The following is a 23,417-nucleotide window of genomic DNA, read 5'->3' as shown; positions in this document are numbered from 1 at the left end:
GAACATCAGATTAAATGTTAGCATCAGATTACATGTTAGAACATCAGATTACATGTTAGAGCATCAGATTACATGTTAGCATCAGATTACATGTTAGAGCATCAGATTACATGTTAGAACATCAGATTAAATGTTAGCATCAGATTACATGTTAGAACATCAGATTACATGTTAGAGCATCACATTATATGTTAGCATCAGATTACATATTAGAGCATCAGATTACATGTTAGCATCTGATTATATGTTAGAACATCAGATTACATGTTAGAACATCAGATTACATGTTAGAGCATCAGATTACATGTAAAAGCATCATATTACATGAACAGTAAGAGCATCAGATTACATGTTAGCATCTGATTATATGTTAGAACATCAGATTACATGTTAGAACATCAGATTACATGTTAGAGCATCAGATTACATGTTAGAACATCAGATTAAATGTTAGCATCAGATTACATGTTAGAACATGTTAGAGCATCAGATTACATGTTAGCATCAGATTACATGTTAGAATATCAGATTACATGTTAGCATCAGATTACATATTAGAACATCAGATTACATGTTAGAGCATCACATTATATGTTAGCATCAGATTACATATTAGAGCATCAGATTACATGTTAGCATCTGATTATATGTTAGAACATCAGATTACATGTTAGAACATCAGATTACATGTTAGAGCATCAGATTACATGTAAAAGCATCATATTACATGAACAGTAAGAGCATCAGAGTACATGTTAGCATCTGATTATATGTTAGAACATCAGATTACATGTTAGAACATCAGATTACATGTTAGAGCATCAGATTACATGTTAGCATCAGATTACATATTAGAACATCAGATTACATGTTAGAGCATCACATTATATGTTAGCATCAGATTACATATTAGAGCATCAGATTACATGTTAGCATCTGATTATATGTTAGAACATCAGATTACATGTTAGAACATCAGATTACATGTTAGAGCATCAGATTACATGTAAAAGCATCATATTACATGAACAGTAAGAGCATCAGATTACATGTTAGCATCTGATTATATGTTAGAACATCAGATTACATGTTAGAACATCAGATTACATGTTAGAGCATCAGATTACATGTTAGAACATCAGATTAAATGTTAGCATCAGATTACATGTTAGAACATCAGATTACATGTTAGAGCATCAGATTACATGTTAGCATCAGATTACATATTAGAACATCAGATTACATGTTAGAGCATCACATTATATGTTAGCATCAGATTACATATTAGAGCATCAGATTACATGTTAGAACATCAGATTACATGTTAGAACATCAGATTACATGTAAAAGCATCATATTACATGAACAGTAAGAGCATCAGATTACATGTTAGCATCTGATTATATGTTAGAACATCAGATTACATGTTAGAACATCAGATTACATGTTAGAACATCAGATTAAATGTTAGCATCAGATTACATGTTAGAACATCAGATTACATGTTAGAGCATCAGATTACATGTTAGCATCAGATTACATATTAGAACATCAGATTACATGTTAGAGCATCACATTATATGTTAGCATCAGATTACATATTAGAGCATCAGATTACATGTTAGAACATCAGATTACATGTTAGAACATCAGATTACATGTAAAAGCATTATTTTACATGAACAGTAAGAGCATCAGATTACATGTTAGCATCTGATTATATGTTAGAACATCAGATTACATGTTAGAACATCAGATTACATGTTAGAGCATCAGATTACATGTTAGAACATCAGATTAAATGTTAGCATCAGATTACATGTTAGAACATGTTAGAGCATCAGATTACATGTTAGCATCAGATTACATGTTAGAATATCAGATTACATGTTAGCATCAGATTACATATTAGAACATCAGATTACATGTTAGAGCATCACATTATATGTTAGCATCAGATTACATATTAGAGCATCAGATTACATGTTAGCATCTGATTATATGTTAGAACATCAGATTACATGTTAGAACATCAGATTACATGTTAGAGCATCAGATTACATGTAAAAGCATCATATTACATGAACACTAAGAGCATCAGATTACATGTTAGCATCTGATTATATGTTAGAACATCAGATTACATGTTAGAACATCAGATTACATGTTAGAGCATCAGATTACATGTTAGAACATCAGATTAAATGTTAGCATCAGATTACATGTTAGAACATCAGATTACATGTTAGAGCATCAGATTACATGTTAGCATCAGATTACATGTTAGAGCATCAGATTACATGTTAGAACATCAGATTAAATGTTAGCATCAGATTACATGTTAGAACATCAGATTACATGTTAGAGCATCACATTATATGTTAGCATCAGATTACATATTAGAGCATCAGATTACATGTTAGCATCTGATTATATGTTAGAACATCAGATTACATGTTAGAACATCAGATTACATGTTAGAGCATCAGATTACATGTAAAAGCATCATATTACATGAACAGTAAGAGCATCAGATTACATGTTAGCATCTGATTATATGTTAGAACATCAGATTACATGTTAGAACATCAGATTACATGTTAGAGCATCAGATTACATGTTAGAACATCAGATTAAATGTTAGCATCAGATTACATGTTAGAACATGTTAGAGCATCAGATTACATGTTAGCATCAGATTACATGTTAGAATATCAGATTACATGTTAGCATCAGATTACATATTAGAACATCAGATTACATGTTAGAGCATCACATTATATGTTAGCATCAGATTACATATTAGAGCATCAGATTACATGTTAGCATCTGATTATATGTTAGAACATCAGATTACATGTTAGAACATCAGATTACATGTTAGAGCATCAGATTACATGTAAAAGCATCATATTACATGAACAGTAAGAGCATCAGAGTACATGTTAGCATCTGATTATATGTTAGAACATCAGATTACATGTTAGAACATCAGATTACATGTTAGAGCATCAGATTACATGTTAGAACATCAGATTAAATGTTAGCATCAGATTACATGTTAGAACATCAGATTACATGTTAGAGAATCAGATTACATGTTAGCATCAGATTACATGTTAGAGCATCAGATTACATGTTAGAACATCAGATTGAATGTTAGCATCAGATTACATGTTAGAACATCAGATTACATGTTAGAGCATCACATTATATGTTAGCATCAGATTACATATTAGAGCATCAGATTACATGTTAGCATCTGATTATATGTTAGAACATCAGATTACATGTTAGAACATCAGATTACATGTTAGAGCATCAGATTACATGTAAAAGCATCATATTACATGAACAGTAAGAGCATCAGATTACATGTTAGCATCTGATTATATGTTAGAACATCAGATTACATGTTAGAACATCAGATTACATGTTAGAGCATCAGATTACATGTTAGAACATCAGATTAAATGTTAGCATCAGATTACATGTTAGAACATCAGATTACATGTTAGAGCATCAGATTACATGTTAGCATCAGATTACATGTTAGAGCATCAGATTACATGTTAGAACATCAGATTAAATGTTAGCATCAGATTACATGTTAGAACATCAGATTACATGTTAGAGCATCACATTATATGTTAGCATCAGATTACATATTAGAGCATCAGATTACATGTTAGCATCTGATTATATGTTAGAACATCAGATTACATGTTAGAACATCAGATTACATGTTAGAGCATCAGATTACATGTAAAAGCATCATATTACATGAACAGTAAGAGCATCAGATTACATGTTAGCATCTGATTATATGTTAGAACATCAGATTACATGTTAGAACATCAGATTACATGTTAGAGCATCAGATTACATGTTAGAACATCAGATTAAATGTTAGCATCAGATTACATGTTAGAACATGTTAGAGCATCAGATTACATGTTAGCATCAGATTACATGTTAGAATATCAGATTACATGTTAGCATCAGATTACATATTAGAACATCAGATTACATGTTAGAGCATCACATTATATGTTAGCATCAGATTACATATTAGAGCATCAGATTACATGTTAGCATCTGATTATATGTTAGAACATCAGATTACATGTTAGAACATCAGATTACATGTTAGAGCATCAGATTACATGTAAAAGCATCATATTACATGAACAGTAAGAGCATCAGAGTACATGTTAGCATCTGATTATATGTTAGAACATCAGATTACATGTTAGAACATCAGATTACATGTTAGAGCATCAGATTACATGTTAGCATCAGATTACATATTAGAACATCAGATTACATGTTAGAGCATCACATTATATGTTAGCATCAGATTACATATTAGAGCATCAGATTACATGTTAGCATCTGATTATATGTTAGAACATCAGATTACATGTTAGAACATCAGATTACATGTTAGAGCATCAGATTACATGTAAAAGCATCATATTACATGAACAGTAAGAGCATCAGATTACATGTTAGCATCTGATTATATGTTAGAACATCAGATTACATGTTAGAACATCAGATTACATGTTAGAGCATCAGATTACATGTTAGAACATCAGATTAAATGTTAGCATCAGATTACATGTTAGAACATCAGATTACATGTTAGAGCATCAGATTACATGTTAGCATCAGATTACATATTAGAACATCAGATTACATGTTAGAGCATCACATTATATGTTAGCATCAGATTACATATTAGAGCATCAGATTACATGTTAGAACATCAGATTACATGTTAGAACATCAGATTACATGTAAAAGCATCATATTACATGAACAGTAAGAGCATCAGATTACATGTTAGCATCTGATTATATGTTAGAACATCAGATTACATGTTAGAACATCAGATTACATGTTAGAACATCAGATTAAATGTTAGCATCAGATTACATGTTAGAACATCAGATTACATGTTAGAGCATCAGATTACATGTTAGCATCAGATTACATATTAGAACATCAGATTACATGTTAGAGCATCACATTATATGTTAGCATCAGATTACATATTAGAGCATCAGATTACATGTTAGAACATCAGATTACATGTTAGAACATCAGATTACATGTAAAAGCATTATTTTACATGAACAGTAAGAGCATCAGATTACATGTTAGCATCTGATTATATGTTAGAACATCAGATTACATGTTAGAACATCAGATTACATGTTAGAGCATCAGATTACATGTTAGAACATCAGATTAAATGTTAGCATCAGATTACATGTTAGAACATGTTAGAGCATCAGATTACATGTTAGCATCAGATTACATGTTAGAATATCAGATTACATGTTAGCATCAGATTACATATTAGAACATCAGATTACATGTTAGAGCATCACATTATATGTTAGCATCAGATTACATATTAGAGCATCAGATTACATGTTAGCATCTGATTATATGTTAGAACATCAGATTACATGTTAGAACATCAGATTACATGTTAGAGCATCAGATTACATGTAAAAGCATCATATTACATGAACACTAAGAGCATCAGATTACATGTTAGCATCTGATTATATGTTAGAACATCAGATTACATGTTAGAACATCAGATTACATGTTAGAGCATCAGATTACATGTTAGAACATCAGATTAAATGTTAGCATCAGATTACATGTTAGAACATCAGATTACATGTTAGAGCATCAGATTACATGTTAGCATCAGATTACATGTTAGAGCATCAGATTACATGTTAGAACATCAGATTAAATGTTAGCATCAGATTACATGTTAGAACATCAGATTACATGTTAGAGCATCACATTATATGTTAGCATCAGATTACATATTAGAGCATCAGATTACATGTTAGCATCTGATTATATGTTAGAACATCAGATTACATGTTAGAACATCAGATTACATGTTAGAGCATCAGATTACATGTAAAAGCATCATATTACATGAACAGTAAGAGCATCAGATTACATGTTAGCATCTGATTATATGTTAGAACATCAGATTACATGTTAGAACATCAGATTACATGTTAGAGCATCAGATTACATGTTAGAACATCAGATTAAATGTTAGCATCAGATTACATGTTAGAACATGTTAGAGCATCAGATTACATGTTAGCATCAGATTACATGTTAGAATATCAGATTACATGTTAGCATCAGATTACATATTAGAACATCAGATTACATGTTAGAGCATCACATTATATGTTAGCATCAGATTACATATTAGAGCATCAGATTACATGTTAGCATCTGATTATATGTTAGAACATCAGATTACATGTTAGAACATCAGATTACATGTTAGAGCATCAGATTACATGTAAAAGCATCATATTACATGAACAGTAAGAGCATCAGAGTACATGTTAGCATCTGATTATATGTTAGAACATCAGATTACATGTTAGAACATCAGATTACATGTTAGAGCATCAGATTACATGTTAGAACATCAGATTAAATGTTAGCATCAGATTACATGTTAGAACATCAGATTACATGTTAGAGAATCAGATTACATGTTAGCATCAGATTACATGTTAGAGCATCAGATTACATGTTAGAACATCAGATTGAATGTTAGCATCAGATTACATGTTAGAACATCAGATTACATGTTAGAGCATCACATTATATGTTAGCATCAGATTACATATTAGAGCATCAGATTACATGTTAGCATCTGATTATATGTTAGAACATCAGATTACATGTTAGAACATCAGATTACATGTTAGAGCATCAGATTACATGTAAAAGCATCATATTACATGAACAGTAAGAGCATCAGATTACATGTTAGCATCTGATTATATGTTAGAACATCAGATTACATGTTAGAACATCAGATTACATGTTAGAGCATCAGATTACATGTTAGAACATCAGATTACATGTTAGAATCAGATTACATGTTAGAACATCAGATTACATGTTAGAGCATCAGATTACATGTTAGAGCATCAGATTACATGTTAAAACATCAGATTACATGTTAGAACATCAGATTACATGTTAGCATCAGATTACATGTTAGCATCAGATTACATGTTAGAACATCAGATTACATGTTAGGACATCAGATTGCATGTTAGAGCATCAGATTACATGTTAGAACATCAGATTACACGTTAGAGCATCAGATTACATGTTTGCATCAGATTACATGTTAGAACATCAGATTACATGTTAGAGCATCAGATTACATGTTAGAACATCAGATTAAATGTTAGCATTAGATTACATGTTAGAACATCAGATTACATGTTAGAACATCAGATTACATGTTAGCCTCAGATTACATGTTAGAGCATCAGATTACATGTTAGCATCAGATTACATGTTAGAGCATCAGATTACATGTTAGAACATCAGATTACATGTTAGGCATCAGATTACATGTTAGCACAGATCAGAGGCTCGTACATGTTAGAGCACAGTCACGAGCTCGTACAGAGTCGTTACGGCATCAGATTAGGCATCGTTACGAGACATCAGATTACATGTTAGGACATCAGATTACATGTTAGCATCAGATTACATGTTAGAGCATCAGATTACATGTTAGAGCATCAGATCACATGTTAGCATCAGATTACATGTTAGAATCAGATTACATGTTAGAACATCAGATTAAATGTTAGCATCAGATTACATGTTAGAACATCAGATTACATGTTAGGACATCAGATTACATGTTAGAGCATCAGATTACATGTTAGTATCAGATTACATGTTAGAACATCAGATTACATGTTAGAACATCAGATTACATGTTAGAGCATCAGATTATGTGTAAAAGCATCATATTACATGAACAGTAATAGCATCAGATTACATGTTAGCATCAGATTACATATTAGAACATCAGATTACATGTTAGAGCATCACATTATATGTTAGCATCAGATTACATATTAGAGCATCAGATTACATGTTAGCATCAGATTACGTTAGAACATCAGATTACATGTTAGAGCATCAGATTACATGTTAGCATCAGATTACATGTTAGCATCATATTACATGTTAGAACATCAGATTACATGTTAGAGCATCAGATTACATGTTAGCATCAGATTACATGTTAGCATCAGATTACATGTTAGAACATCAGATCACATGTTATAGCATCAGATTACATGTTTGCATCAGATTACATGTTAGAACATCAGATTACATGTTAGAGCATCAGATTACATGTTAGAACATCAGATTAAATGTTAGCATCAGATTACATGTTAGCATCAGATTACATGTTAGGACATCAGATTGCATGTTAGAGCATCAGATTACATGTTAGAGCATCAGATTACATGTTAGAACATCAGATTACATGTTAGAACATCAGATTACATGTTAGAGCATCAGATTACATGTTAGCATCAGATTACATGTTAGCATCAGATTACATGTTAGAACATCAGATTACATGTTAGGACATCAGATTGCATGTTAGAGCATCAGATTACATGTTAGAACATCAGATTACATGTTAGAGCATCAGATTACATGTTTGCATCAGATTACATGTTAGAGCATCAGATTACATGTTAGAACATCAGATTAAATGTTAGCATTAGATTACATGTTAGAACATCAGATTACATGTTAGAACATCAGATTACATGTTAGCCTCAGATTACATGTTAGAGCATCAGATTACATGTTAGCATCAGATTACATGTTAGAGCATCAGATTACATGTTAGAGCATCAGATCAAATGTTAGCATCAGATTACATGTTAGAACATCAGATTACATGTTAGCATCAGATTACATGTTAGAACATCAGATTACATGTTAGCATCAGATTACATGTTAGGACATCAGATTTCATGTTAGAGCATCAGATTACATGTTAGTATCAGATTACACGTTAGAACATCAGATTACATGTTAGAACATCAGATTACATGTTAGAGCATCAGACTACATGTTAGAGCATCAGATTACATGTTAGAACATCAGATTACATGTTAGAGCATCAGATTACATGTTTGCATCAGATTACATGTTAGAACATCAGATTACATGTTAGAGCATCAGATTACATGTTAGCATCTGATTATATGTTAGAACATCAGATTACATGTTAGAACATCAGATTACATGTTAGAACATCAGATTACATGTTAGAGCATCAGATTACATGTAAAAGCATCATATTACATGAACAGTAAGAGCATCAGATTACATGTTAGCATCTGATTATATGTTAGAACATCAGATTACATGTTAGAACATCAGATTACATGTTAGAGCATCAGATTACATGTTAGAACATCAGATTAAATGTTAGCATCAGATTACATGTTAGAACATCAGATTACATGTTAGAGCATCAGATTACATGTTAGCATCAGATTACATGTTAGAACATCAGATTACATGTTAGCATCAGATTACATATTAGAACATCAGATTACATGTTAGAGCATCACATTATATGTTAGCATCAGATTACATATTAGAGCATCAGATTACATGTTAGCATCTGATTATATGTTAGAACATCAGATTACATGTTAGAACATCAGATTACATGTTAGAGCATCAGATTACATGTTAGAACATCAGATTAAATGTTATCATCAGATTACATGTTAGAACATCAGATTACATGTTAGAGCATCAGATTACATGTTAGCATCAGATTACATGTTAGAGCATCAGATTACATGTTAGAACATCAGATTAAATGTTAGCATCAGATTACATGTTAGAACATCAGATTACATGTTAGAGCATCAGATTACATGTTAGAGAATCAGATTACATGTTAGCATCAGATTACATGTTAGAGCATCAGATTACATGTTAGAACATCAGATTGAATGTTAGCATCAGATTACATGTTAGAACATCAGATTACATGTTAGAGCATCACATTATATGTTAGCATCAGATTACATATTAGAGCATCAGATTACATGTTAGCATCTGATTATATGTTAGAACATCAGATTACATGTTAGAACATCAGATTACATGTTAGAGCATCAGATTACATGTAAAAGCATCATATTACATGAACAGTAAGAGCATCAGATTACATGTTAGCATCTGATTATATGTTAGAACATCAGATTACATGTTAGAACATCAGATTACATGTTAGAGCATCAGATTACATGTTAGAACATCAGATTACATGTTAGAATCAGATTACATGTTAGAACATCAGATTACATGTTAGAGCATCAGATTACATGTTAGAGCATCAGATTACATGTTAAAACATCAGATTACATGTTAGAACATCAGATTACATGTTAGCATCAGATTACATGTTAGCATCAGATTACATGTTAGAACATCAGATTACATGTTAGGACATCAGATTGCATGTTAGAGCATCAGATTACATGTTAGAACATCAGATTACACGTTAGAGCATCAGATTACATGTTTGCATCAGATTACATGTTAGAACATCAGATTACATGTTAGAGCATCAGATTACATGTTAGAACATCAGATTAAATGTTAGCATTAGATTACATGTTAGAACATCAGATTACATGTTAGAACATCAGATTACATGTTAGCCTCAGATTACATGTTAGAGCATCAGATTACATGTTAGCATCAGATTACATGTTAGAGCATCAGATTACATGTTAGAACATCAGATTACATGTTAGCCTCAGATTACATGTTAGAGCATCAGATTACATGTTAGCATCAGATTACATGTTAGAGCATCAGATTACATGTTAGAGCATCAGATCACATGTTAGCATCAGATTACATGTTAGAATCAGATTACATGTTAGAACATCAGATTAAATGTTAGCATCAGATTACATGTTAGAACATCAGATTACATGTTAGGACATCAGATTACATGTTAGCATCAGATTACATGTTAGAGCATCAGATTACATGTTAGAGCATCAGATCACATGTTAGCATCAGATTACATGTTAGAATCAGATTACATGTTAGAACATCAGATTAAATGTTAGCATCAGATTACATGTTAGAACATCAGATTACATGTTAGGACATCAGATTACATGTTAGAGCATCAGATTACATGTTAGTATCAGATTACATGTTAGAACATCAGATTACATGTTAGAACATCAGATTACATGTTAGAGCATCAGATTATGTGTAAAAGCATCATATTACATGAACAGTAATAGCATCAGATTACATGTTAGCATCAGATTACATATTAGAACATCAGATTACATGTTAGAGCATCACATTATATGTTAGCATCAGATTACATATTAGAGCATCAGATTACATGTTAGCATCAGATTACGTTAGAACATCAGATTACATGTTAGAGCATCAGATTACATGTTAGCATCAGATTACATGTTAGCATCATATTACATGTTAGAACATCAGATTACATGTTAGAGCATCAGATTACATGTTAGCATCAGATTACATGTTAGCATCAGATTACATGTTAGAACATCAGATCACATGTTATAGCATCAGATTACATGTTTGCATCAGATTACATGTTAGAACATCAGATTACATGTTAGAGCATCAGATTACATGTTAGAACATCAGATTAAATGTTAGCATCAGATTACATGTTAGCATCAGATTACATGTTAGGACATCAGATTGCATGTTAGAGCATCAGATTACATGTTAGAGCATCAGATTACATGTTAGAACATCAGATTACATGTTAGAACATCAGATTACATGTTAGAGCATCAGATTACATGTTAGCATCAGATTACATGTTAGCATCAGATTACATGTTAGAACATCAGATTACATGTTAGGACATCAGATTGCATGTTAGAGCATCAGATTACATGTTAGAACATCAGATTACATGTTAGAGCATCAGATTACATGTTTGCATCAGATTACATGTTAGAGCATCAGATTACATGTTAGAACATCAGATTAAATGTTAGCATTAGATTACATGTTAGAACATCAGATTACATGTTAGAACATCAGATTACATGTTAGCCTCAGATTACATGTTAGAGCATCAGATTACATGTTAGCATCAGATTACATGTTAGAGCATCAGATTACATGTTAGAGCATCAGATCAAATGTTAGCATCAGATTACATGTTAGAACATCAGATTACATGTTAGCATCAGATTACATGTTAGAACATCAGATTACATGTTAGCATCAGATTACATGTTAGGACATCAGATTTCATGTTAGAGCATCAGATTACATGTTAGTATCAGATTACACGTTAGAACATCAGATTACATGTTAGAACATCAGATTACATGTTAGAGCATCAGACTACATGTTAGAGCATCAGATTACATGTTAGAACATCAGATTACATGTTAGAGCATCAGATTACATGTTTGCATCAGATTACATGTTAGAACATCAGATTACATGTTAGAGCATCAGATTACATGTTAGCATCTGATTATATGTTAGAACATCAGATTACATGTTAGAACATCAGATTACATGTTAGAACATCAGATTACATGTTAGAGCATCAGATTACATGTAAAAGCATCATATTACATGAACAGTAAGAGCATCAGATTACATGTTAGCATCTGATTATATGTTAGAACATCAGATTACATGTTAGAACATCAGATTACATGTTAGAGCATCAGATTACATGTTAGAACATCAGATTAAATGTTAGCATCAGATTACATGTTAGAACATCAGATTACATGTTAGAGCATCAGATTACATGTTAGCATCAGATTACATGTTAGAACATCAGATTACATGTTAGCATCAGATTACATATTAGAACATCAGATTACATGTTAGAGCATCACATTATATGTTAGCATCAGATTACATATTAGAGCATCAGATTACATGTTAGCATCTGATTATATGTTAGAACATCAGATTACATGTTAGAACATCAGATTACATGTTAGAGCATCAGATTACATGTTAGAACATCAGATTAAATGTTATCATCAGATTACATGTTAGAACATCAGATTACATGTTAGAGCATCAGATTACATGTTAGCATCAGATTACATGTTAGAGCATCAGATTACATGTTAGAACATCAGATTAAATGTTAGCATCAGATTACATGTTAGAACATCAGATTACATGTTAGAGCATCAGATTACATGTTAGCATCAGATTACATATTAGAACATCAGATTACATGTTAGAGCATCACATTATATGTTAGCATCAGATTAAATATAAGAGCATCAGATTACATGTTAGCATCTGATTATATGTTAGAACATCAGATTACATGTTAGAACATCAGATTACATGTTAGAGCATCAGATTACATGTTAGAACATCAGATTAAATGTTAGCATCAGATTACATGTTAGAACATCAGATTACATGTTAGAGCATCAGATTACATGTTAGCATCAGATTACATGTTAGAACATCAGATTACATGTTAGCATCAGATTACATATTAGAACATCAGATTACATGTTAGAGCATCACATTATATGTTAGCATCAGATTACATATTAGAGCATCAGATTACATATTAGAGCATCAGATTACATGTTAGAACATCAGATTACATGTTAGAGCATCAGATTACATGTTAGCATCAGATTACATGTTAGCATCAGATTACATGTTAGAACATCAGATTACATGTTAGAACATCAGATTACATGTTAGAGCATCAGATTACATGTTAGAACATCAGATTAAATGTTAGCATCAGATTACATGTTAGAACATCAGATTACATGTTAGAGCATCAGATTACATGTTAGCATCAGATTACATGTTAGAACATCAGATTACATGTTAGCATCAGATTACATATTAGAACATCAGATTACATGTTAGAGCATCACATTATATGTTAGCATCAGATTACATATTAGAGCATCAGATTACATATTAGAGCATCAGATTACATGTTAGAACATCAGATTACATGTTAGAGTATCAGATTACATGTTAGAGCATCAGATTACATGTTAGCATCAGATTACATGTTAGAACATCAGATTACATGTTAGGACATCAGATTGCATGTTAGAGCATCAGATTACATGTTAGAACATCAGATTACACGTTAGAGCATCAGATTACATGTTAGAACATCAGATTAAATGTTAGCATTAGATTACATGTTAGAACATCAGATTACATGTTAGAACATCAGATTACATGTTAGCATCAGATTACATGTTAGCATCAGATTACATGTTAGAGCATCAGATTACATGTTAGAGCATCAGATCACATGTTAGCATCAGATTACATGTTAGAACATCAGATTACATGTTAGAACATCAGATTACATGTTAGAACATCAGATTAAATGTTAGCATCAGATTACATGTTAGAACATCAGATTACATGTTAGGACATCAGATTACATGTTAGAGCATCAGATTACATGTTAGTATCAGATTACATGTTAGAACATCAGATTACATGTTAGAGCATCAGATTACATGTAAAAGCATCATATTACATGAACAGTAAGAGCATCAGATTACATGTTAGCATCTGATTATATGTTAGAACATCAGATTACATGTTAGAACATCAGATTACATATTAGAACATCAGATTACATGTTAGAGCATCACATTATATGTTAGCATCAGATTAAATATAAGAGCATCAGATTACATGTTAGCATCTGATTATATGTTAGAACATCAGATTACATGTTAGAACATCAGATTACATGTTAGAGCATCAGATTACATGTTAGAACATCAGATTAAATGTTAGCATCAGATTACATGTTAGAACATCAGATTACATGTTAGAGCATCAGATTACATGTTAGCATCAGATTACATGTTAGAACATCAGATTACATGTTAGCATCAGATTACATATTAGAACATCAGATTACATGTTAGAGCATCACATTATATGTTAGCATCAGATTACATATTAGAGCATCAGATTACATATTAGAGCATCAGATTACATGTTAGAACATCAGATTACATGTTAGAGCATCAGATTACATGTTAGCATCAGATTACATGTTAGCATCAGATTACATGTTAGAACATCAGATTACATGTTAGAACATCAGATTACATGTTAGAGCATCAGATTACATGTTAGAACATCAGATTAAATGTTAGCATCAGATTACATGTTAGAACATCAGATTACATGTTAGAGCATCAGATTACATGTTAGCATCAGATTACATGTTAGAACATCAGATTACATGTTAGCATCAGATTACATATTAGAACATCAGATTACATGTTAGAGCATCACATTATATGTTAGCATCAGATGACATATTAGAGCATCAGATTACATATTAGAGCATCAGATTACATGTTAGAACATCAGATTACATGTTAGAGTATCAGATTACATGTTAGAGCATCAGATTACATGTTAGCATCAGATTACATGTTAGAACATCAGATTACATGTTAGGACATCAGATTGCATGTTAGAGCATCAGATTACATGTTAGAACATCAGATTACACGTTAGAGCATCAGATTACATGTTAGAACATCAGATTAAATGTTAGCATTAGATTACATGTTAGAACATCAGATTACATGTTAGAACATCAGATTACATGTTAGCATCAGATTACATGTTAGCATCAGATTACATGTTAGAGCATCAGATTACATGTTAGAGCATCAGATCACATGTTAGCATCAGATTACATGTTAGAACATCAGATTACATGTTAGAACATCAGATTACATGTTAGAACATCAGATTAAATGTTAGCATCAGATTACATGTTAGAACATCAGATTACATGTTAGGACATCAGATTACATGTTAGAGCATCAGATTACATGTTAGTATCAGATTACATGTTAGAACATCAGATTACATGTTAGAGCATCAGATTACATGTAAAAGCATCATATTACATGAACAGTAAGAGCATCAGATTACATGTTAGCATCTGATTATATGTTAGAACATCAGATTACATGTTAGAACATCAGATTACATGTTAGAGCATCAGATTACATGTTAGAACATCAGATTAAATGTTAGCATCAGATTACATGTTAGAACATCAGATTACATGTTAGAGCATCAGATTACATGTTAGCATCAGATTACATGTTAGAACATCAGATTACATGTTAGCATCAGATTACATATTAGAACATCAGATTACATGTTAGAGCATCACATTATATGTTAGCATCAGATTACATATTAGAGCATCAGATTACATATTAGAGCATCAGATTACATGTTAGAACATCAGATTACATGTTAGAGCATCAGATTACATGTTAGAGCATCAGATTACATGTTAGCATCAGATTACATGTTAGAACATCAGATTACATGTTAGAACATCAGATTACATGTTAGCATCAGATTACATGTTAGAACATCAGATTACATGTTAGAACATCAGATTACATGTTAGAACATCAGATTAAATGTTAGCATCAGATTACATGTTAGAACATCAGATTACATGTTAGGACATCAGATTACATGTTAGAGCATCAGATTACATGTTAGTATCAGATTACATGTTAGAACATCAGATTACATGTTAGAGCATCAGATTACATGTAAAAGCATCATATTACATGAACAGTAAGAGCATCAGATTACATGTTAGCATCTGATTACATGTTAGAACATCAGATTACATGTTAGAGCATCAGATTACATGTTAGAGCATCAGATTACATGTTAGAACATCAGATTAAATGTTAGCATCAGATTACATGTTAGAACATCAGATTACATGTTAGAGCATCAGATTACATGTTAGCATCAGATTACATGTTAGAACATCAGATTACATGTTAGCATCAGATTACATATTAGAACATCAGATTACATGTTAGAGCATCACATTATATGTTAGCATCAGATTACATATTAGAGCATCAGATTACATGTTAGAGCATCAGATTACATGTTAGAACATCAGATTACATGTTAGAGCATCAGATTACATGTTAGAGCATCAGATTACATGTTAGCATCAGATTACATGTTAGAACATCAGATTACATGTTAGAACATCAGATTACATGTTAGAACATCAGATTACATGTTAGAACATCAGATTACATGTTAGAATCAGATTACATGTTAGAACATCAGATTACATGTTAAAACATCAGATTACATGTTAGAACATCAGATTACATGTTAGAGCATCAGATTACATGTTAGCATCAGATTACATGTTAGCATCAGATTACATGTTAGAACATCAGATTACATGTTAGGACATCAGATTGCATGTTAGAGCATCAGATTACATGTTAGAACATCAGATTACACGTTAGAGCATCAGATTACATGTTAGAACATCAGATTACATGTTAGCATTAGATTACATGTTAGAACATCAGATTACATGTTAGCCTCAGATTACATGTTAGAGCATCAGATTACATGTTAGCATCAGATTACATGTTAGAGCATCAGATTACATGTTAGAGCATCAGATCACATGTTAGCATCAGATTACATGTTAGAACATCAGATTACATGTTATCATCAGATTACATGTTAGAACATCAGATTACATGTTAGAACATCAGATTACATGTTAGAACATCAGATTACATGTTAGAACATCAGATTACATGTTAGAACATCAGATTACATGTTAGAGCATCAGATTACATGTAAAAGCATCATATTACATGAACAGTAAGAGCATCAGATTACATGTTAGCATCTGATTATATGTTAGAACATCAGATTACATGTTAGAGCATCAGATTACATGTTAGAACATCAGATTAAATGTTAGCATCAGATTACATGTTAGAACATCAGATTACATGTTAGAGCATCAGATTACATGTTAGCATCAGATTACATGTTAGAACATCAGATTACATGTTAGCATCAGATTACATATTAGAACATCAGATTACATGTTAGAGCATCAGATTACATATTAGAGCATCATATGACATGTTAGAGCATCAGATTACATGTTAGCATCAGATTACATGTTAGAACATCAGATTACATGTTAGAGCATCAGATTACATGTTAGAACATCATATTACATGTTAGAACATCAGATTACATGTTAGAGCATCAGATTACATGTTAGCATCAGATTACATGTTAGCATCAGATTACATGTTAGAACATCAGATTACATGTTAGGACATCAGATTGCATGTTAGAGCATCAGATTACATGTTAGAACATCAGATTACATGTTAGAACATCAGATTACATGTTAGCATCAGATTACATGTTAGAACATCAGATTACATGTTAGGACATCAGATTGCATGTTAGAGCATCAGATTACATGTTAGAACATCAGATTACATGTTAGAACATCAGATTACATGTTAGAGCATCAGATTACATGTTAGCATCAGATTACATGTTAGCATCAGATTACATGTTAGAACATCAGATTACATGTTAGGACATCAGATTGCATGTTAGAGCATCAGATTACATGTTAGAACATCAGATTACACGTTAGAGCATCAGATTACATGTTAGAACATCAGATTAAATGTTAGCATTAGATTACATGTTAGAACATCAGATTACATGTTAGAACATCAGATTACATGTTAGCCTCAGATTACATGTTAGAGCATCAGATTACATGTTAGAACATCAGATTACATGTTAGAGCATCAGATTACATGTTTGCATCAGATTACATGTTAGAACATCAGATTACATGTTAGCATCAGATTACATGTTAGAACATCAGATTACATGTTAGGACATCAGATTGCATGTTAGAGCATCAGATTACATGTTAGAACATCAGATTACACGTTAGAGCATCAGATTACATGTTTGCATCAGATTACATGTTAGAACATCAGATTAAATGTTAGCATTAGATTACATGTTAGAACATCAGATTACATGTTAGAACATCAGATTACATGTTAGCCTCAGATTACATGTTAGAGCATCAGATTACATGTTAGCATCAGATTACATGTTAGAGCATCAGATTACCTGTTAGAGCATCAGATCACATGTTAGCATCAGATTACATGTTAGAACATCAGATTACATGTTAGAACATCAGATTACATGTTAGAACATCAGATTAAATGTTAGCATCAGATTACATGTTAGGACATCAGATTACATGTTAGAACATCAGATTACATGTTAGCATCAGATTACATATTAGAAAATCAGATTACATGTTAGAGCATCACATTATATGTTAGCATCAGATTACATGTTAGAGCATCAGATTACATGTTAGCATCAGATTACATGTTAGAACATCAGATTACATGTTAGCATCAGATTACATATTAGAACATCAGATTACATGTTAGAGCATCACATTATATGTTAGCATCAGATGACATATTCGAGCATCAGATTACATGTTAGCATCAGATTACATGTTAGAACATCAGATTACATGTTAGAGCATCAGATTACATGTTAGAACATCATATTACATGTTAGAACATCAGATTACATGTTAGAGCATCAGATTACATGTTAGCATCAGATTACATGTTAGAGCATCAGATTACATGTTAGAGCATCAGATCACATGTTAGCATCAGATTACATGTTAGAACATCAGATTACATGTTAGGACATCAGATTACATGTTAGAGCATCAGATTACATGTTAGTATCAGATTACATGTTAGAACATCAGATTACATGTTAGCATCAGATTACATGTTAGAACATCAGATTACATGTTAGGACATCAGATTGCATGTTAGAGCATCAGATTACATGTTAGAACATCAGATTACATGTTAGAACATCAGATTACATGTTAGAGCATCAGATTACATGTTAGCATCAGATTACATGTTAGCATCAGATTACATGTTAGAACATCAGATTACATGTTAGGACATCAGATTGCATGTTAGAGCATCAGATTACATGTTAGAACATCAGATTACACGTTAGAGCATCAGATTACATGTTAGAACATCAGATTAAATGTTAGCATTAGATTACATGTTAGAACATCAGATTACATGTTAGAACATCAGATTACATGTTAGCCTCAGATTACATGTTAGAGCATCAGATTACATGTTAGAACATCAGATTACATGTTAGAGCATCAGATTACATGTTTGCATCAGATTACATGTTAGAACATCAGATTACATGTTAGCATCAGATTACATGTTAGAACATCAGATTACATGTTAGGACATCAGATTGCATGTTAGAGCATCAGATTACATGTTAGAACATCAGATTACACGTTAGAGCATCAGATTACATGTTTGCATCAGATTACATGTTAGAACATCAGATTAAATGTTAGCATTAGATTACATGTTAGAACATCAGATTACATGTTAGAACATCAGATTACATGTTAGCCTCAGATTACATGTTAGAGCATCAGATTACATGTTAGCATCAGATTACATGTTAGAGCATCAGATTACCTGTTAGAGCATCAGATCACATGTTAGCATCAGATTACATGTTAGAACATCAGATTACATGTTAGAACATCAGATTACATGTTAGAACATCAGATTAAATGTTAGCATCAGATTACATGTTAGGACATCAGATTACATGTTAGAACATCAGATTACATGTTAGCATCAGATTACATATTAGAAAATCAGATTACATGTTAGAGCATCACATTATATGTTAGCATCAGATTACATGTTAGAGCATCAGATTACATGTTAGCATCAGATTACATGTTAGAACATCAGATTACATGTTAGCATCAGATTACATATTAGAACATCAGATTACATGTTAGAGCATCACATTATATGTTAGCATCAGATGACATATTAGAGCATCAGATTACATGTTAGCATCAGATTACATGTTAGAACATCAGATTACATGTTAGAGCATCAGATTACATGTTAGAACATCATATTACATGTTAGAACATCAGATTACATGTTAGAGCATCAGATTACATGTTAGCATCAGATTACATGTTAGAGCATCAGATTACATGTTAGAGCATCAGATCACATGTTAGCATCAGATTACATGTTAGAACATCAGATTACATGTTAGGACATCAGATTACATGTTAGAGCATCAGATTACATGTTAGTATCAGATTACATGTTAGAACATCAGATTACATGTTAGAACATCAGATTACATGTTAGAGCATCAGATTATGTGTAAAAGCATCATATTACATGAACAGTAAGAGCATCAGATTACATGTTAGCATCTGATTATATGTTAGAACATCAGATTACATGTTAGAACATCAGATTACATGTTAGAGCATCAGATTACATGTTAGAACATCAGATTAAATGTTAGCATCAGATTACATATTAGAACATCAGATTACATGTTAGAGCATCACATTATATGTTAGCATCAGATTACATATTAGAGCATCAGATTACATGTTAGCATCAGATTACATGTTAGAACATCAGATTACATGTTAGAGCATCAGATTACATGTTAGAGCATCAGATTACATGTTAGCATCAGATTACATGTTAGAACATCAGATCACATGTTAGAGCATCAGATTACATGTTTGCATCAGATTACATGTTAGAACATCAGATTACATGTTAGAGCATCAGATTACATGTTAGAACATCAGATTAAATGTTAGCATCAGATTACATGTTAGCATCAGATTACATGTTAGGACATCAGATTGCATGTTAGAGCATCAGATTACATGTTAGAGCATCAGATTACATGTTAGAACATCAGATTACATGTTAGAACATCAGATTACATGTTAGAGCATCAGATTACATTTTAGCATCAGATTACATGTTAGCATCAGATTACATGTTAGAACATCAGATTACATGTTAGGACATCAGATTGCATGTTAGAGCATCAGATTACATGTTAGAACATCAGATTACATGTTAGAGCATCAGATTACATGTTTGCATCAGATTACATGTTAGAACATCAGATTACATGTTAGAGCATCAGATCAAATGTTAGCATCAGATTACATGTTAGAACATCAGATTACATGTTAGCATCAGATTACATGTTAGAACATCAGATTACATGTTAGCATCAGATTACATGTTAGGACATCAGATTTCATGTTAGAGCATCAGATTACATGTTAGTATCAGATTACATGTTAGAACATCAGATTACATGTTAGAACATCAGATTACATGTTAGAGCATCAGATTACATGTTAGAGCATCAGATTACATGTTAGAACATCAGATTACATGTTAGAGCATCAGATTACATGTTTGCATCAGATTACATGTTAGAACATCAGATTACATGTTAGAGCATCAGATTATATGTTAGAACATCAGATTACATGTTAGAACATCAGATTACATGTTAGAACATCAGATTACATGTTAGAGCATCAGATTACATGTAAAAGCATCATATTACATGAACAGTAAGAGCATCAGATTACATGTTAGCATCTGATTATATGTTAGAACATCAGATTACATGTTAGAACATCAGATTACATGTTAGAGCATCAGATTACATGTTAGAACATCAGATTAAATGTTAGCATCAGATTACATGTTAGAACATCAGATTACATGTTAGAGCATCAGATTACATGTTAGCATCAGATTACATGTTAGAGCATCAGATTACATGTTAGAACATCAGATTAAATGTTAGCATCAGATTACATGTTAGAACATCAGATTACATGTTAGAGCATCAGATTACATGTTAGCATCAGATTACATATTAGAACATCAGATTACATGTTAGAGCATCACATTATATGTTAGCATCAGATTACATATTAGAGCATCAGATTACATGTTAGCATCTGATTATATGTTAGAACATCAGATTACATGTTAGAACATCAGATTACATGTTAGAGCATCAGATTACATGTAAAAGCATCATATTACATGAACAGTAAGAGCATCAGATTACATGTTAGCATCTGATTATATGTTAGAACATCAGATTACATGTTAGAACATCAGATTACATGTTAGAGCATCAGATTACATGTTAGAACATCAGATTACATGTTAGAGCATCAGATTACATGTTAGCATCAGATTACATGTTAGAACATCAGATTACATATTAGAACATCAGATTACATGTTAGAGCATCACATTATATGTTAGCATCAGATTACATATTAGAGCATCAGATTACATATTAGAGCATCAGATTACATGTTAGAACATCAGATTACATGTTAGAGCATCAGATTACATGTTAGAGCATCAGATTACATGTTAGAACATCAGATTACATGTTAGAACATCAGATTACATGTTAGAACATCAGATTACATGTTAGAACATCAGATTACATGTTAGAATCAGATTACATGTTAGAACATCAGATTACATGTTAGAACATCAGATTACATGTTAGAACATCAGATTACATGTTAGAGCATCAGATTACATGTTAGCATCAGATTACATGTTAGCATCAGATTACATGTTAGAACATCAGATTACATGTTAGGACATCAGATTGCATGT

This window comes from Salmo salar, chromosome 10 (assembly GCF_965601325.2).
Source record: "Salmo salar chromosome 10, fSalSal1, whole genome shotgun sequence".
In the NCBI taxonomy this organism is placed as follows: domain Eukaryota; kingdom Metazoa; phylum Chordata; class Actinopteri; order Salmoniformes; family Salmonidae; genus Salmo; species Salmo salar.
This window is presented reverse-complemented; position numbering follows the sequence as displayed.